General features: G+C 38.7%; 1 long non-coding RNA gene across 1 annotated transcript; it reads right to left on the bottom strand.

Annotated features, from left to right (window-relative positions):
• Window positions 1–2296: 2296 nt before the first annotated feature.
• On the bottom strand, window positions 2297–20667 carry LOC148126363 (uncharacterized). Its single transcript, XR_015743171.1, has 2 exons — window positions 20104–20667; window positions 2297–4823 (listed from the first exon to the last, which is right to left on the bottom strand). It is a non-coding gene; the product is annotated as an uncharacterized LOC148126363 (long non-coding RNA).
• Window positions 20668–20696: the final 29 nt, after the last annotated feature.

Raw genomic sequence — 20696 nt, 5'->3', positions numbered from 1 at the left:
TAAATGGCCTGTACTACAGGACTTGAACAGATTTAACCGATAATCAGAGTTGGAAGGGACCTTGTAGATCAACTAGTCCAACCCCCTGCCCAAGTGGGAGACCCTACACCATTTGACAACTGGCAGTCCAATCTCTTCTTGAACATAAGCTCTTCTGCAGCAAACCATGCTAAGATCAGAGAGATACGGTACAGATCATACTTATCAGTTAAAAAGAGATAACAGAAATTTAGGAAGGGACAAAACCAATCCAATACCCCTAGCAGTTCCTGCAAAAAGAGGTACAAGTTTCTAGAATTCTGAACCATTTTGAAAAGACTTGTCAAAACTACTGGGTCAGTTTCTGAGATCACATTTAATTGTTATTAGACTATAAAGTGTCCTTGAGTAATATACTATTATGAACTGTTCAAAACCATGGTGAAGTTGCAGCTAGGACTGATATGTGAAAGTACCAGAAGGAACTTCAAAAGCCAAGTGGAAACTGCCCTTGTATGAATCCATGTAGGATCTGTAAATAATAATTTTATAAAAATCCATCCTTTATTGTTTAAAGAATTGTATTAGCTCAGCCAATTGCTGTTTATTTCATAAATTGCTTAAATAAATCCGAGCTGAGCATTGTTTAAATTTAAATAAGGCATTGTTTGTCTTATTTTTTTAGAGGAAGAAAAAGAATAATGCATTTTCTTATAGAAGCTGTAGCTTTATTCATCACACAACTATTGTACAGTGATGCATAACACATTCCTTTCTATAAATTGTCTCTGTGCTGCGAGGTAATTAATCAGCACAATTCTCTTTTGGCTTATTTTGAAATTAATCTCACCAGCTTTAGCTTAATTTGTAAGAACATATGAATTCAATTTTATTTTGCTTTTTAAAACTTATAGCAAGTTACTTTATAAGGTGTTAAGACATTTCATTTAATAGCTGGAATAGTAAAGTGTATAATGGGCCAAAATGCATAGTTGTAGTGGAGAGTGCGGGCTCCTGCATGAGGCACTATACATTATCATTGGTTGCTGGGTGAGAAGGGGCAATCCCCCACGCCTTTTTTTCCTGTGTGCTCTGTATGTTGTTCTGTGAGTTAATTGATGATTTACCTCATGATATATTATGCCTGACTATCTTGTTCGCTGTAAAATATATTTATATAGATGTAAAATATATTTATTTATATAAAACTACAACTTCATGTCTGTGTCTCTGGCTCCCTTTGGACACCTGTGGTGTACTTCCCTGACATAAAGTGAAGTTTGGTGAATAGATCGTTGTAACGCTTGATAGTTAATGTTTACTGAAACAGGAAAGAGAACCAGAAATAAATTGCAGCATTATTTCTTGGTCTCTCTATGATTGCCTGGAAAAAAATCACACTGGTTATTGCTATCAATTATTTGACCATATTCATAAATATACACCCTGCAGGGGAATAACTGTAGCCATTTTAAAATGGGTGATGTCAAGACAAATGTGAAGATTTAATTTATGTCTAATTAATGTTTAATTTATGTAATATGTATCATGTAGAGTATACATCCAGTTTATAAAATTATTATCTGTATTTCATATTCCTGCTTTTTCCCATATTACAAACTGCAATTCTGTGCAACTTTTGGTGCATTTCTGGGTGTTGCAACCAAAATAAGAAAGGCACGTATTTAATTTTTTTTGTACTATGTTATACAGTTTTACCTGATAATTTTTTCCCCTCCGGGAAGTTGTCTAATTAGTAATAGATCCTGTTCATAGTATATCTCCTGAATTTGCATGACAAAAAATATCTTCCATATACATTTGTTTAAATTAATTCTAAATCAGGTCCTGTTAGAGAAAGTAGATACAGTAAAAAAAAAAAAGCCTTATTTTAAGTCTCTGTCATGCATGGGAACTTAACGGTCTTGCAGTCCACCGGGGACTGCATAGAGACATTAATGTATGTGTTCCAGGTTGAGCAACTGTGGGTCTTTGAAACTGTGCCATCCCAAGGGCTGTCTTTATTACTCCATGTGGAAGAATTAGTCATTGGGTCATTGCCTCCACAAAGTCTTCTCAAGACAACCCTACCCACAGTCCAATGTACTTAATACAGATGATCAAATGCAGATGAACCACCAACTTCAAACCTATAACTAGAAAGTGGCAAATAGTTTCCTATGGATTCAGCTAGAATTGTTGAGAAATTGGATTTTTTTAAAAAAACATTAATTTTCATTTATCAACAAAGATAAAATACAGAAAAACAGGATTTTTAGTACTGTGTTATGTATAAAAACACCACCAAGCCACTCGCTGAAATTTAGATGGAGCTATATTTGCATTTCAGAATAATTCACAAAATGGTTCCAACAGGACCTTGACATGATCACACTAAAGGCATACTACATTCTGTGTTATGGAAGCAATCTGCCTTTTTTGTCTCCCCCCCACCCCCTCTAAATTCTATAGAAATCTCTATGGTACTTCAAAATGGAGTGTAGCATTAAACTAATTTTAAAACGGTATGTTCTTGCTTCAAAATTTCTTTTTGAAATGAATCAAGACCGACCTAGTCTTGTATGAATCAGCCAAATATCAGGTGTTTGGGCAGTTGGCCAAATGGTTCATGGTGAATTGTCTAGTTTGTTTACTTATGTCAGAAGCAATACAATCAAAATGAGACATACTATACAACATAACTTTTAAAATATAAAATACAAGATTATATAAAATATGTACAAGTTAAACAGATCTTGCCCAGAAATTAGCAACATTAATTGCATTGTACTGCGCTGCCATGAGGTCTCAAGTGTGCACTGATCAGGACACAAAGGGCAGGTGTTACACATATGCGTTTTTGTCTGCATATCACCACGAAACCATCTACTATAAAATATAATATACAATACAAATATGCAATCTCCATTGTTATATTACAAGCACAAATACAGTTAGTCCTCAACTACAACCATTCATTCAGCAATCATTCAAAGTTATGATGATGCTGAACAAATGGTGATTATGACTAGTCTTCAGAGTTCCAGCCATTGTGCTCCCATGGTCATGTGACCATGATCTGGACAATCGGCAACTGGTCCGTATGACTGGTTCCAGCATCCCATGATTACATGATTGTCATTTGCAATTTTCCCTGCTGGCTTCCCCAGAAAGTTGGTAGCAAAGCTGGCAGGTATGGTCAGAAGTCACTGGGATAAGTCTTCCCTACCTGTGCACCCTTCCTCACACTCTCTGTGCTTATGCTGGCCTCTTATGCAGCCCCTCACACCCTTCCTGAACCACACCATGCCTCCTGCATACCTTCTTCCACCCTTCCTGTACCTCCCTTGCACTCTCAGATAATCTGGCACCAGCTACTTATCTTCCTGACAGACTGGGACTTGCAACTTCCTGCTGGCTTTCCCACTGACTTTGGTTATAGGAAGCTGGCAGGAAATTGCCTCACCTAATGATCATGGGATTCAGTTAAGCATGGCAACTGGGCCAACTGCATCATTTAAAAATGGAAATTCTGCTCCCAATTGCTGTTCTAAATCAAGGACTACTTGTATCCTTAAATGAACAAAATCCAGAGTAGCAATGAATAAAGTTTTACTAAGCACCCCTCCAAATTATTTTGGCTAGGAATACCAAGATTTTCAGTATTTATTTAAATTTCAATGTCACCTGACTCCTCAGTGAAATTGGGTGGCTTACAGATCAAAGAGGCATAGTGCACGTCATAAAAACAGAGCTGAACAGAAGATGAAACACCCAATCTTAATTAAACAAAACAAAACTAACCAGGTTGGCTGAAAAATACTGGGAGTTTAAGTCCACAAGTTTTAAAGTTGCCAAGTTTGGAGCCTCTTGTTCTAGATAAAAAGAGCTTTCCAAGAGGATAACAGAGGCAGACCTTGGAGAGCACCCACCAAATAAAAGAGACAAGATAGTTGGTTCAATGATCTTGTTCATTATGTGGCAGTTTTTTCTTCGAAAAATGTGTGGTGCCATCAACACAACAGCAGAGAAAGAAATGGAAGTGGTTAATTAAAAACATTTTGTATATACTTGGTATAGGAAAAATATACAAATTACATTTAATAAAATGATATTAAAGTCAGGTCACATAGACCAAACGAAGGAGGAACATATAGAACTTTCCCAATGTAGCTCCAGAAATACACTTACCTCTATTCTGAGTTCAAAACACACCTCCCAAAATACCTCCTTCCTCAGCTGATTTGTTAAAACCTTCCTGCTCTTATATTTTGTTAGAATGGGGGATGGGGAACCTGTAGACTTCAAAATATTGCTGATCTACATTTCTCAATTCATCACTGCTCGGTTGATTTTGTGCCATTGGGTTATTGTCGTATTTAGCAACTATATTTTTCACAATATCTATCCCCAACCTGGTGCTCCAGGTCTTTAAATGGTGGATTGATCACTGCTGTAATCAATTCCATCCACTTTACTGCTGATCATGGTCTTTGAGTAATGAATACAAAACATAATAATTTGATCCTATTTATCTTTGCCTCAAATGAGAGTTCTTAATTTGTTTTATATACATTTGTTTTTTTATTCATTATTCTTGGATGTCAGGAGTCTTCTCCAACAGCAAAGTACAAAAGCATAAATATTCTTTTTATCCTGCTTCTTTGAAGTTCAGCTTCAGCTTCCTCAGTGTCATAGGAATAACCTAAAAACCACTGCCTGCATAATTCAGATCTTTCTATGGTAGGTATAGGCACATCATAGCATCTATAATATCTTTTTCAAAGTCTTCTTTGCTGCTCTGCCAAATATTAATTTGCAGCATTATTTCTTCATTGCTGGTCCTGCAAATTATAAACACAGTGATTACTTTTCATTAATATCTAGAGGTCAGAGATTTCTAAAATACTTTATGAAATAATTTGCTCTAGAGCAAAAATTAAAGGAGAGCAGCAGATTTCTTCTAGGTAACAACTTTTCCTAGCACAAATTCATTTCCCCCCAAACTGATTTAAATTAGATTTTGTTTTCAACATCCCTAGTACCGGGAAGGCTATTCCATAAAATAGGTATTGCTATGAGAAACTGTGCATCCAGACTTCTATCCTCCAGTCTTTATGGCAGTAAAAACTCTATAAATGATACTTGCTCCCTTTTAGAACACCCCAAATAAGATGCCATAGAACAACAAGAACATCATCATAGGATATCTTGCATTATGCACATTGCTTTTCACTGAGATGTCACAATATTGTTTTCAAGGTTTTCATATGGTCATATAGCAGCATTTTGGCTAATAATAAAGATGGTCCTCCTTTCACAGTATCAGTTATGAATAATACATGTGTCATAACTGAAGAATTACCATACAAATCCTCTTAAAAACATAGCAAGAGACAGAGAGCATTGCTCCCAAGTGTTGCTACTGGTGATGTAGCACATCTGAAATTCACATGACACACTGGACAGACTGTTTACATGGCATACTGAACCAGAAATTATATTAGCACAGTTTAGATTAGTGCATTATATAAATCCTGCTTGTGTGCTTAACTAAAGGTTCAATATGTCATATAATTGCAGGAAATCAGATTAATTCCATAAGCTATGGAATAGTGCACTCTGCACATATAACTACACTCCTTCAAGGCAAACTAATGTCAGTGTCCATGTCCATATAATTTTTATGTAATTAATTTAAAAATTAGGAACCAAAATGTCAGTTTCAGGCCACCAGAAAGAAATACTGAAACTCAGGTCAACAATCATTTTAGGAGTTCTGTCGCTCGCTGTTTTTTTAAAAAATATTTCTTTGTTCCATTATTGGAATATTTTATAAAACTGCTACAAATATATTGATGAGCAGAAATGTCAGCCCAGATACACTTTATGTTTTCAAAGTATTTATTTATAAAACTTTAGGTTTTTATCAAATAAGTTTGCTACAATGATAAATGAAAAAACAGTCAGGTGAAAAATGTGATTAAAATGCTTAAAATACTTCTGATTAATTATTTAAGAGTGTAACATAACAAGCATTTTGATTATCTGGAATGTATAAATGATAAACTATATTGACCTTTCTGTCAAAAGAAATGCAACAGTAGTGACACCTTGTGGTAATTAAGCACATTACATAAAGGGCACATGTCAATAAAGCACAAAATGATGCACCGGTAAAAAATCCCAAAGGTGCTTTTTCAAGACGCAACTGGACTTACTAGAAAGTCCAGTTGCATCTTGAAAAAACACCTTTAGGACAACCATGTCCTGAATGACTTGAGAATCTCCATAGACACCAGGAGAAAATACAATTAATAAAAGACACTAGAAATTGGGTTTTCATTACAATCCTTAAATAAAAATGAGTAGTATCCATGAAATAGTGACATTTAGGATAGGGATATAATAAATAATTTTGTAGCTCTTTAAAAACAAATTTATTATTTCAAACTTTCTATTTTACCAGACATTGCTTTCTGATGCCATTATGCTAATATTACTCTTACAGTTAAACTGTGCAGAAACATTCACAACTCTATAGTCTCCTATCTTTTGGTTGTTATATATATGTTGATGTTATATATATATATAAGCTGATGTAGTCTCTGGTTGTTGGACTTGGGATGAAAACCTCCATACTTCTTCAAGAGCTCCTGAGTCTTCGCATCAGCTCCCATGTCCCATTTTGGCCAGTTTATTACATTGGCAGGGTTTCTGATTACTGGCAGATCATACGAATTGATGACATGGGTTTTGTTCTTCCCATTGAGCTAACTATTTAGGTCTTGACTTATCTTTGGGTGGTATATGATCAATACTGTCTTTCTTGCCTCCTCAATCTTTGCCTAAATCATTTCTTGATTCCCATGTGATTGTGGGATACCAAGGTACTTGTATCTGGTCTGTATGCTGCTATGTGGCATACTTGTAGTTCCATCCCATTAGTCTTAACTACTTTCCCTCTCATAACTATCATTCAGTCACACTTCGCCAGTCCAAATGATGACCCAATGCCCTTAATATGGATCCATGTCAGGTTGATCAGAAAGTAGATATTTTGTACATTCCAGGCATACAACTTGATGCCATCTAAGTAAAGGGGGCGGCTGATGGTAATTCCACTCTTGAACTTGTATCCATATCCAGCCCTTGTGATTATCTGGCTGAACAGGTTCAAGCATATGCAGAACAGCAGCAAGGACAACTTGGTATATGCTGCACTTGATGGCCACTTGTATGAGCCCTTCTTGAGTTGACTTCCAACTCGGGATTCAAAGTGGATGGTATCTAAGGAAGCAGGTCTCTAAGGATCGTAGCAAGTCTTGGTTTATTTTCTCTCTGTTTTAGTAGCAAGGATAATACAAAAGGGCAATTTCTTCCTTGCTTTAATTTAAATAATTTATACGCTGCTCACTCTCTTTGTGGTTCTTGGCAGCTAAAATATCCATAAAAACAATGATTAAAGATAAAACAAGATTCCAAAATAATAATAACATTAATTGACTGATTGAACAGATAAGTCTACTGTAATGGATTGCATTTACTATTATTATTTTGGGAATGTACTTCTAGCCTCCTTTTCCAATTGTTTTAAGCAGATCCTGTTGAAAACCAGCAGAGGGAGCTGCTGTTTGTGCTGTGGACACACAGTAGTGATCATTGTCTTAAACTTGAAGGTAAACTATATAACATGAACCAAAATCTTTTCTCAGCCTAATCTTCATAGATACTTCATTGAGTGTGCATGTCTTGAATGGAACATGCATTTGTAGAATTTATAGAAGAGGGAAAATAGAAAAACCTTTCATTTAAAAAATAGAATTTTCACTTTCTCAAAATAGCTTCTTGAAAATATTCAAGCTTGTTGCAGTAAATCTTTAGTCTCTTACCAGAGATATGAACAGAACTTATTTCTTTTCACAGAGATTCAAACCCAAACTTGATTTCATCAGCAACAATTAACTATATTTCCACTACCTACATTTTTCAACCTTTGTATAAAACAATCCAGTGCATTTTTCACACTGCATCTTGAGCTTTCTATAGAAGTAAACTGCCAAATACAATAGAATTTGCTTCTTAGCAAATTTGCATAGGATTATGTTTTTAAAGTTGCATCAAGAATACATTATGGAGGCATGATGTAATTCCACATGCCTTCCTTTTTTTGAGACTCCCAAATGTTTAATCACTGTGGATTTTCTAGAATCAATAAATGTTTTAAAACCCACAATTCTGTTTTTCTTACATGGCTCTGGACTGGAAAGTTGCTTAGAAGCTTAAAGTGTTATTTTTTGAGTTTTTCAAATAAGAGCAGCATAATTCTAAAAAAAATATATCTAGGGAAAGGAAAACTGTAATCTTATGATCTCTGAAAGGGCATCCTAGAACAGGGGTGTCAAATTGGCAGCCTGCAGGCTGGATGTGTCACACGCAGGCTACACCTACCCTAGCGCTGTGAAGGGGAAAATGTTGTGAAACATCATGTGATGGCAACGTGACACTACAAGTTTGATACCCATGTCCTAGAAGGTTTAGGACTGATTGAACTTCCCTCCTTGAAGTCAGAAACCAAATTCTAACCTTGGAGAATATAATCTGATATTCAGTCATCTTCCAAGCCAATTCCTTGAGAAGCTGACTTTGTAAAATCCCTCAAAAAGATATAATAGGAAATGTGAGAAAAATTCCTAGATCTAAGCATATAGGGCTAATGTGTTCCAATTCTAGATAAATTGAACTTATTTTTCCCATTGCTTACACGGAGAAATGCTTTCAGTGTTTGGATAGTTTAGCAGAAAACATAAGTAGGATACTGTTTTTATCTACTTGAATAAATCTAGTAGGATGCTAATTTGCCAGAAACTCTACTCTTAAAAGCCCTCTAAGCAAGACAATAGGATTCCTCTGCACAATACTTTTAGGTCCCAACATTTCACTGAAGAAAGGTAATATCTAGGTTCTAAATGAAATCAGTACATTTGAATCAGTTTTCAGTTGACTTGTGCCTTTCTTTTCCACATAGTCAAATTGATCATTTTCTATTTTTAGAGAAAGGAATTTTAAGTAAATATTTAAAAGAACTTAACTTGATTTACAATGTAAATGGTCTTTGTTTAAATATATTCCCCATGAAATGTGATGTTGCTGCTCATGCATGAGCACGCAAGCGGATGTTTAAAACAATCTCCTTGATCCAGGCTGACATCTTTTTCTTTTTTTAAAGTGGACACAAAAAAACTCCAGTCATCCAGGTTATTATTTTTAAAGCTAAAGTTTCTATTTTAAAAACATGAACATGTCTTTATAAGAATGGCATCAATTTAAATATGTTGATTCAGTTTCCAATGCAATAATAAATTCCTTGGGTTATATTTTAGTCAGGTCAGCCAAATGTATAATCAAGCAGTTAAAAAATGGAAAATTCTTTTACATCTTGGGATAAAGAATATTTTTCCTTATTTTGTGAGCTTGTACTAACTTTGTTTTGCCAATATTCTGCCTTTCCTATGGATTTATGAAGTAGATTTTAAGGATCTTTACCCCAATACAATCTTTATTGGCTATTTCTAGTCCTGCTAACCTCAATTCATTCTGCCTAGGGTTATTCAGCATCTAATAAATTATAAAGACTGGACATGGGCTCATAAGCAAACTGAATAGCAGTCCTGGGGCTTTCCATAAGGATGTGGTGGGCAGTTTGGCCCAGGTTTTAGTTGCAGTTTGGAATAAGTTGGTGGCAGAGGTTTGGAACTAGTGTCCCAATGTGGTCTCGCCTGTGCACTGATCTCATGGTGCCTCTTAGTTTCCAAGGAACCCAGGAAACTAAAGTACTAAAAGACATGTTTAGACAAAGAGCAAGGTTGACAGAACATGAGAAAGAGCCAATATTTGGGATTACATTTTGTCTATAAGAGCAACAACACATCATTATTTCTCTGCTAGGTCTACTAATAGTCATCTAACAGCCTATTCAGGATGACTCATTCTTTGTTTGAAAGGGACAGGAATATACCAAGGGATCTTGCAAAATCTATTCTAGTTATCTGATGTATAAAGTCATTCAGATTTGCTTGGAGTTGCATAATGACTAAACAACTTCAGTTGAGATGTTTGGGGCAGTGTCTTATCTGGAATGAGTTTGATCTTGTGACCCCTGATTAAGTGGACAGAGTCCTTCAGGTGATGAACATAGCCACCAGTTTGTTAGATCTATGACTCTACTGGGTTGTTGATGTTGCCCTAGAAGTGGCATGTGACTGACTCTATGCAGTGGTGCCAGTCTCCTTGAAGAAGGGTTCCTCCTGTCTTAAAAGAGGTCCTGGACTGCTCCCAATACAAGAGGGCCATCATCAAAACCAAAGTTTTTCATTCAGCCTTCAAAGGAAGGTCACTGAAAAGATGGTTGGGGAACAACTTCAGAAAAACCTCGAGGAAACAGATTGTCTGAACCTGTTTCAATCATCTTTCAGAACATGATCGACTAGAGCACAGACAATGCAATGATTGCACTTGTTGATAACCTTTGGAAGGGCCAGGATGGAAGCAATGCAGTGTATATCCAGATGCTTCTTCATTGCTCAGCCATGGTCAGTACTATAAATAGAATCCTTCTGAAATGTCTGTGGAAAGTCTGTAATAGTTGAAATACTGTGTTATTGTGGCCTCCTCCTTTCTCAACAATCAATTCCAAGAAGTCAAGTCCACAGACCCTCAATTGTAGTGTACCACAGAGCTCCACATTTTCACCTCTCCTGTTTAACAACTACCTGATGTCACTGGGTGAGATCATCCATTGATTTGAAGTTTGGTATCATCTTTGTAAAATTCATACCCAGTTGTACATTTTAATCTCAGGTTGTCCAAGTGATGGTGTCCAAATTCTGATTCAGTACTTGAAGGCTGTGTGGATCTGGATGGTTAGGGACTCACATTCAATCCTGAGTAGCATTTAGTTTCTGGTCCTGGGGATTTTTCATTTCTAGTCTTTAATGGACTATTATTTTCCAACTCAAGACTGGTGCACAATCTGGAAATCTTGAATTCACTGCTGCTGCTAAAAGGTCATATGGCAGATGTAACAAAGAGTTATCGATTCATCTAGATGGCCTGTTGCACCCATCCTTTGATTGGGAAGCCATTTTAGAAAAATCTTTTTTTTTATGTAGAAATAATACACATTTCTACCTTTTGTTTTTGAGTGAACACACTATACCAAAAACCTTTAAAAACTGAGATTTTTTTTAACCTGATTTTTTCTTACCTGTTTTTTTTTTCTGAAAGTAAAATGTATGTTTTTAATTCGGAAAATCTTTATTTCAAAAATATTTCAAGTTTATTCTTAGGACTATACATGTAAAATTAAACTTACTCAACAATTGCTTCCAGCCTTCATCAAAGAGTTTTTAATTGTGATATTTCATATTGCAAGTTTAGAAAATCTAGGAAGCATACAAGCAAGTGAAAAATGTGTTTGTATGTATTAACATGTTATACACATGTTCAGAGGTATTTGTGTCTAGGCAGATTATTTTAGACATCACATCCTAAGCTTGCTTGTTGTTGTTTTTTAAATATAGTTATTTAGAAAAAACTTCCTTCACCAGTCTATTTTCTTCAGCTTTCAAATTCTCTGTGGTCACTTTATGGGCTGGGCCAGGAAACAATTTTGCAATCATTTATATGGTTAAGAGTCATGTATGAGTCAACTTTTTTCTTGCACATTAAGAAAGAGTCTTTCAGCTATTTCCATAATCTACAGCCATTAAACTGGTTTTTATGATTGTGGATTTATTAACATATATTTGTTATTTTTTCCCATCCTCACTATACAAAATCAGAAGAGATACTATTTTTCATATTCTTTTTCTTGGTGATTTGTTTCTATTTCTATATAAAAATGTAGAGATTAGTATAGATTGATTAATTAATACTATCTCTTCTGCTAATAAACCTTTGGGCAGAGAATGTGGAAAAACATCTAATATTTTTATGGACAAAAACTGAGAATCAGTTTTTCTTGCTACTGTAAATATATGAGGCTTTATTTTATTTGATCTTATATCTTTCACAATATATGTTTTTTGTTACACTTTTAACTGTATTTTCATATTTTTAAATAACATATTTATGTCAAGATATTGCAAACTGTTTTGAGAACAGGATATGCAGTAGAAACATAGAGTAGGTTTTTTTCTCATATAAATAATTTGTATTGGATAGATTGGATATATTCTGCTGAACACAGTGCAGCATCTTCACTAAATGTATTAGATTTAGGTTTCAAAATTTATATAATTTTAGAAGATATATAACTAGTCTTAAACAGAGAAACATATAGCTCTTATGTTATTGGATTATAATTACCATCATAAGTCATAATTGGCCATGCTGATTGGGTGTGGTGGACAAATTCAGTAACATGATATATATTGCTCATATATTATATAACATCATATAATATCATATATTGCTCATCTCAACCCCCAGAAGAATGATATATTTAGATGTTATGAAAAGGGCACACATGAAGTCCAATTGCTTGTTTGTAAAAACTATTCTATCCTTCTTGTTGTCTAGTTTGTATAAACAATCATTTAAAGCCAAATCATTGGGATTTATTTTTTTTTGAGATATTATGGAACACAATTCATGTAATGTTACTTTCAATCAGTCACATGTTTATATATTTTATTGGTCATAGACCAATAAAGTAATTTTAGGGTTCTCTTTTCTTTGAAGTAAATCCTACAATTTGCAATGGGTCCCATTCCACAATAAATATATTAGGAGATATAGTAAAAAGACTATGCAGCAATCTATTTGTTTTTTAAAAAGTGGGGCTGCCACAAAAACTGTTGAACGCAAACACATTTGTCCAATTTTGATGCATCACAACCACTTACCAGATAAACATTATATAGACATGAATAAGAAGTATTATATTACAGATATTAATTCCTGGGAGTGGAAAGAGGAAAAGGGGGAATACATTTCTTAGGCATTAAGGCAAAACTCTGTTTTTGCTGTAACAGACTAACTTGGAAACTCAGGCAGTAAGAATTTTACAGTATGTCCAAACCTCTTGCCTGTTCTTATCACATGAATAGCATTAAATTGGGAATACTCAATTATATATCAGAGATCAGCCGAGCATGCTGTTAATAATTAAAAAGATTAGCTCACTGGATCAAAAACCATTGGGATGATAATTGCAATTAGCATTCATGATTTAATGCACCAGCTATGTTTAAGAAAAATATCTAAAGTATGTTCTAAAATGGGGTTCTTCAACAGTGAGCAAAGAGAATTCCAAAGGGGAGGATAGCTATAGTAGCCTTATATACTGCTTTACAACCCTTACAGAGTCTGCATATATCCCCCATCAATCTAGGTCCTCATTTTACGGACCTCAAAAAATCCCATTCTTGGATAATCCACTTAGGTTTAGGGTTACAGATCCATGAATTCAGAGAGAAAAATGGAGATTGCCAATGGATTCGGATCCCATGGGTATGGTTAGGAGGGTGCATACTTTTCAAATGTGGCTTATCTACATTTCTGGAGAAAATAATGGGAAAATATGATTAGTGGAATATCCACTTAGGGCCTAAGAGGACTTTCCGTGTATTGCATTTTCCTATGTATTTTCTAAGGAAATGTAGTTAGGGCATGCTTGAAAAGTACATGTGATCCTAACCATACACATGATCTCCAAATCTATTGGTGATATCCATTTTGCTCTGCAAATTCATGAACAACTAAACCTAACCCTAGGTGGATTTTACCCAAATAGGATTTTTCCATGCTCGAAAGGCAGGCTCGAAAAGTATGCATGCTCCTAACCATACCCATCAGCTCTGAATCCATTGGCAATCACCTTACAGTTAGGTCTCCATAAATTTGTAGAGAAAAAATGACCAGTTTCCTAGTAAAATACATAGGAAATCAATCGCATTGGCAATAACTCAACATAAGTTTAGGGTTAGGTCTCCATGCATTCAGAGAGCAAAATGGTCCTTGCCAATGAATTCATAGTCCATCAGTCTTCCTTATCCTATTTGGGTATAATCCACCTATGGATAGGTTGAGTTGTTGATGAATTTGCAGGAAAAAAAGGTCATTGTCAATGGATTTGGAGCTCATGGGTATGGACTGTAGGATGGATACTTTTTGAGTCTGCCTTATCTATGTTTCCAGGGAAAATACCGTGTTTCTCATATAATAAGGCCGGGTCTTATTTTTTGTTGACCCCCGAAAAAATGGCTAGGCCATCTTTTCAGGGGTGACTTAATTCCCGCTCTTGAATCCTCGGGCGGGTGGGCGGCGATGGCTTGGATGTTGACCTTGGCATTGGTGGGGCACTTCGTATCGGGAGACCTTCTGCCACCGTTGCTTTCCCGTCTCCCCGTGTTGCCACAGCATTTGGAGCAACGCCATGGTGTTTGGCGCAGCCACACGGCATTTGGCACAGCTATGTGCGCCCAGCCAGGGCTCCTCCCTGCAACCGGAGCCCGGCGGACACACTCAGCTTCAGGCGCTCCTGTCACCACCTTCCCGGGCATCATTCAAAGGCAAAGCCCATTCTTTTAAAAACGACGCCCTGCTACTGGTACGACAAAGCCTCCCCTGCCCAAGAGGGCAGCCCAACCCCACATGGGGAGGCGAATCTCCCGGGGCTGCAGCGCAGGATCAGCCCACCCCGGGAGAAGCGCCCAGCCACCAGGCCTGTCTGGCGCCGGGCAGAGCATGAAGAGCTTCACTTGGGGCACCCAGCACGGCTGACAGGCGGGCCTTCCTGCCCGGCGGCAGAACTCTGGCCAAGGCAGTGAGTGCCTCCCCGCTGGGTCCTCTGTCATCTTGCCAGAGCTGGGCAGGCTGGGCAGAGCCGGGGAAGCAAGCTGCAGGTACGCACCCGTCTGTCAAGTGAAAGAGCCGGGCTGACCCGAGCTTGGCTTCTCAAGTCCCTCCAACCTGACCCCAAAGGGGCCACCAGGAGAAGCCACCCGAAGCAGTGATAGCACCCCCATCTGCAGACAGGGAGGCGAGGCGATGGCAGCGGTGCTTCCCTGGCCGGTGGGTCCGGTGGAGAGAGCCCAAAGCCGCCCATCCTTTCCACCCCTTGCCCAGCCCGTTCCCATCCCCACGCATCTTCAAACATGCCGGCAGCTCCAAACGCTACAGCGGCACAGGCATTGGCGCTCACTTGGCGGGGCTCAGCTTGGAGGACGCAGCGTGGGCCGACGCCTTGCCTCCCTGTCAACGGATGGGTGGGCGCTATCACTGCCTCAGGAGGCCTCTCCCGCTGGCCACTTTGGGGTTGGGCTAGAGGGACTTGGGAAGCCAAGCTCGGGTCGGCCCAACTCTTTCGCTTGGCAGGTGGGCATGCACCTGCGGCTCACTTTCCTGGCTCTGCCCAGACTGCCCGGCTCTGGCGCGGCCCTGGTGGATGAGTGGAGGGCCCGGCGGGGAGGCGCTCGTTGTCTTGGCCAGAGCTCCACTGCCGGGCAGGAGGGCCCGCTCTCAGCTACACTGGGCGCCCCAGGTGAAGTTCTTCACACTCTGCCCGGCGCCAGGCAGAGATGGCGGCTGGGCACTTCTCCCAGGGTGGGCCAATCCTGCGCTGCGGCCCAGGAGATTCACTTCCCCACGTGGGGTTGGGCTGCCCTCTCAGGCAGGGGAGGCTTTGTCGTACCGGTAGTAGGGCATCGTTTTTAAAAGAATGGGCTTTGCCTTCGAACGATGCCCAGGAAGGCGGCGACAGGAGTGCCTGAGTGTCTCTGCCAGGCTCCGGTTGCAGGGAGGAGCCCTGGCTGGCCGCACGTGGCTGTGCCAAATGCCGTGTGGCTGCACTGAACGCCGTGGCGTTGCTCCAAACGCCGTGGCAGCACGGGGAGAAGGGAAAGCAACAGTGGTGGAAGGTCTCCCGATACGAAGTGCCCCACCAATGCCGAGGTCAATGCAGGCAGCACCATATCCGGGTGTGCAACAAAAGTACTTCCTAATGGCAAGCCCCGTGCCATTCCCCCTTATTTCACATGTTTTAATATAGGCCTAAATTTGGGGGGAGGGAGTTAATTTCATTTCATGCCTATAAAACATGCTGGGACTTCCTATTGGGGGAGGCCGTATTGTTGGAAAAAAATGGTACATGGAAAAATGACATTTGCAGAGAATTCACTTAGGGTTAGGAATTTGCAGAGCAAAATCGACATTGCCAATGGATTTGGAGACTGTAACTCTAACATAACCCTAACCCTAGGTGCATTTTTTGCTAATATTTTCCTATGTATTTTCCCATGAAATTAAATTATACAGGTTGGAACAGTATGCACACTGCTAACAATACGCATGGGCTCTGAATCCATTAGTGATGTCCATTTTTCTCTCTGAACTCATAGAATCATAACCCTAACCCTTAGTGAATTTTTCCTGAATAGCAAAAATTCCCATGTATTTTAACCAGAAATATATATAAGGCAGGCTCAAAAACTACCCACCCTCCTAACCATAACCATGATCTCCATTTTGCTCTGAGAATTCATGGAGACCTAACCCTAACCCTAAGTGGATTTTATCTGAATAGGATTTTTCCATGTATTTTACTAGGAAACATAAATAGGGTACGCTTGAGAACTATCCACCCTCCTAACCATAATGATGGACTCTGAATCCATTGGCGATGTCCATTTTGCTCTCCGAATTCATGAAGACCTAATCCTAATCCTACATTGAGTCATCACTAATGGGATTTCTCATGTATTTTACTAGGAAACCTGTCGTTTTTTGCCTACGAATTCATGAAGACCTAACCATAAGAAGATTGCTAATGGATTCAGAACTGATGGGTATGGTTGGGAGGATGCATGCTTTTCGAGCCTGCCTTATCTACATTTCGTAGTAAAATACATGAGAAAATCCCATTCATGGAAAATGCACAGGGTTAGGGTTAGGTCTTTAGAAGAAGAAGAAAATGGACATCGTCAATGGTTTCAGAACTGATTGATATGATTGGGATGGTGGATAGTTTTCAAGCCTGCCTTATCTGGGTTTCATGGGAAAATACATGGGAAAATACTATTCGGGTAAAATGCAGTTAGGGTTAGGTCTCCATGCATTCAGAGAGCAAAATAGCCATTGCTAATTGATTCATAGTCCATCATTATGGTTAGCAGTCTTCCTTATCTACGTTTCCTAGTAAAATACATGGAAAAATCCTATTTGGGCAAAATCCACCTAGGGTTAGGTTGAATTGTTGATGAATTTGCAGAAAAAAAGGGACATTGCCAATGGACCTGGAGCTCATGGGTATGAATAGGAGTGCACTTACTTTTCGAGCTTGCCTTATTTACATTTGCTTGGAAAACAAATAGGAAAATCCCATTCGTGGAAAATCCACTTAGGGATTTTGCTCCATTTTGCTCTGAGAATTCATGGAGACCTAACCTAATTCACCCTATCAACACACTGACTAATTCTTCTAAGTGGGGTAAAGCTTGTGAATAGTTTTCAAAGCAGTTATGCACAGGTCTTACAGTTGTTCGAAGAAGATGTAAATAAAACCTTTTCAGCTGATGTCATATTTCCAGAGCTATTTTTATGCTACCATATGCTCAGCTCTATTTTTTAATTTTAACTTAAAAACAATGAAGTATCTCAATTTCTTTTTGATAATTATTTGGCAGTTTCCCCAAATTTATCAATTCTCATTTTCTTCTAAGTAAACTATACAATTGCCAGTAACTGATCAGTTTTAATTATTCAAGCTCTACATTCCTCTTCTTTAAGACTTCAGGTAATTCTAGATTTATGACCATTTATTCAGAGTAAATGAATGGTGGTTATAATCAGGCCTCAGAGTTTTGGTTGTTACAGCACCCTCATAGTCACATGATCACAATCTGGGCACTTGGTAACTGTCTCACACTTAAAATCCGTTGCAATTTCCAACAATTACATGATTACCATTTGAAATCTCTCCTGCAGGTTTTACAGAAAATCAATGAGGAAGCAGTAAGGAAAGTCACAAGTCTCTAGGTTAAGTCTCTCCCACTTATTCACCCTTTCTTTAGCTCTTTGGTACACTCATTATGCTGGCCACTGGCACACCCTTGCACCTACTTCAAGACTTGCCATATTTTCCTTGTTTCCTTCCTGAGCTCCTCTCACACATTGCACTCCTTCACATCTTTCCCAACCCTTACTGTACTTCTGTTGCACCTTTATGCACACCTCTGCACTCCTATGCACCCTCCCAAAGCCTTGCCACACACCTTTTACACCTTTTCCCTAATTCCAGCAATATCTCACACCCTTGCACAACCCATTCTGCTGTCTGCCACCTGGCAGCAGCCACTTACTAGCCTGTGGCCTGCTTGTTAATTGCCTGGGACTTGCAAATCCTTCCTGGATTCCCACTGTCTTAGTTGTGAAAGGTGGCAGGAGGTTGCTTTGCCTGGTGACCATAGGATATGGTTAACAATGGCAACTAAGACTACAGGGATTGCCATTGATATACAATGTGTCAACTTTGAAACGGATTGGGCCTGTCGCAGCCATTTTCTCCTTTTCTCAGCGTGACATACTTTGTGGGGGAGGAGGAAACTTTGGAATGTCAGACCAGACATCAACAAATTACTATCTCATAATAACCAAGGTCATCCTAACAAGTGCTAGCCAGAGACTGGAAGAGGTTACCAGGGAGAAGCCAGAACACCTAATTGGACAATGTGACAAGGATGTGGGGAGCTGTCTAATCTTTAATTATACTAAAAGCACAGGAAATAACCAGAGCTGGTTTGTTTTTCAGCTGGGCTGAAATTATGTACCCAATAAAGCAGTTCTTTGAAAAGCTAAAAGTTTCAGAGTTGCTGATTGATTGGATTCATTATTTAGAACCTTGACACAATGCTGTTGTGCTTTGATGATGGCAAGTCCAGTCCCAATTGCCATCTTAAATTGAGGTTTATCCATGCAGTATTTCTACTTTGGTGTCTCCATGTTTACTAATCTTCTCTTCTGGGATAGGCTGTTGCAGCCTAATTGAGAAAAAGTAACATTTAAAAAAGCTTCTTATCAGTAACACTGATCAAGAGCGGGCAAGAGATCAGATGCCTAGCTTGGCTATTTGCAAATAATATGCAAATGAATAAGCTAAAACTGAAATTATATGCAATACTGCCTGTTTTTTAAATTAAGCATTATACACTGAATTTTTTAAATCAAATTCTGAAAACACAGAAAGCCTCAGTAATTGCAAACAAAAAGTCAACATCTGTTAACATCAGGACAATTATATAACAATTCAGACACCCTAAATGGTTAAGAAAGAGGGTAGCAAATACTTAATGCAGTATCTACCATGTGGTAGATACTGCAAAATAACGTTTGATTTAGTGATTCCACAGAAGCAGTTATTCTATAGCAGGGCTGCCAAACTCGCGGCCCATGGGCCAGCTATGTCATGTGCTGGTCACGCCCATGCCTGGTTTAGGGAATGGGGAAAGTCACAATATGTCACATTGACACTGTCATGTCAATGAGAGTTTGACACGTCTGTTCTACAATATGCCCTTGAAATGTTAAATTAATAAAGCAAAAGGAAGGCAACAAAGTTTGACTCTTGAACAAAACAACAAAATTTGGATATATTGTTCAGTTGTTCAGGTAACTGGTACATATTATATTAAGTATATGCAAATTTATACTTCATGTGAATAATACAAATTAAACAATTTTGAGACAAGATGATAGCAATCTTTTATGAGAAAAGTAATAAGAGATAAATAAAGGCAGAAGTCTTTTATTAATGGAAGTACAATAGCACTAAAGTAACCTAAAGTGTTTCCCTTAAGATGAAATCAAAGGAAATCTCCAAGCCCATGAAAATCACATGTAGATTTTCATCAGAAACAGGCTAAGATGCTTTCTAAATATTGTGTTTCTGCTGCCATATATTAATCATCCAGATTTTTAAAGCCCAGATAGTCTATTTTGTAACTTTTGCAGAGAAGTCGATGGCAAGATCTCTCTGGATGGACCTCGCCTAACAAGCAGCATCATTTTAATTGGTTAAGCCACAAACAATTGATAACAGTGGTTATTTTCTCAAAATATACTCACTTGACAACCCCTGGTATCTTTTTTCTTGCTCAATTGTCCATCTCTCTAGATCTAAGTTCATTAAATGGGCATTCCTCTCAGGATACAGCATAATGAGAAACATCCAGGGCGCTGAAGATGTACTGATCTGTCGTCTTTCACTACCAATCCACCAGTACCAACTACAACACCTCCAATTTTTCCAAAAAGTGGCCCGGAACAACACGTGCTCCACGAAGAACCTACTCCAGAGGTGTAAGCTCATCCTCTCTAATCCTCTGCATAGGGAAACTGTCCTTGGACAATTCTGAATTTGCTGCCATGACGACCCCCCACCCCACCCCGTCTCGTCTGTCTTGGAATTTGAACGCCGGCAATGATCCAGTTTTAACCGTATTCGTTCCTTGGAAAGTCTGCGCTTACTCGCAGGCCGCCGCCTATAGTATCACCTCAAGATTTCACGTGCGCAGACCGGCCGTTCATTCTCGCGCTCTCCTCGGTGAAGCGTGAAAGAGGCTGAAGCGAAGGGCCGAGTCTACCGCAGACACGGAGGAGAGGCAACTCGCGCTCATGCGCGCTCTTTCCGCCGCGGTCACAGCCAGCGGCGGTTCTCC

The sequence above is a fragment of the Pseudonaja textilis genome, chromosome 3, assembly GCF_049901715.1.
Source record: "Pseudonaja textilis isolate UNSWEBS1 chromosome 3, rPseTex1.2, whole genome shotgun sequence".
NCBI lineage: Eukaryota > Metazoa > Chordata > Lepidosauria > Squamata > Elapidae > Pseudonaja > Pseudonaja textilis.
Note: the sequence above shows the minus strand (reverse complement) of the source record. Positions and strands in the feature narration are given on the sequence as shown.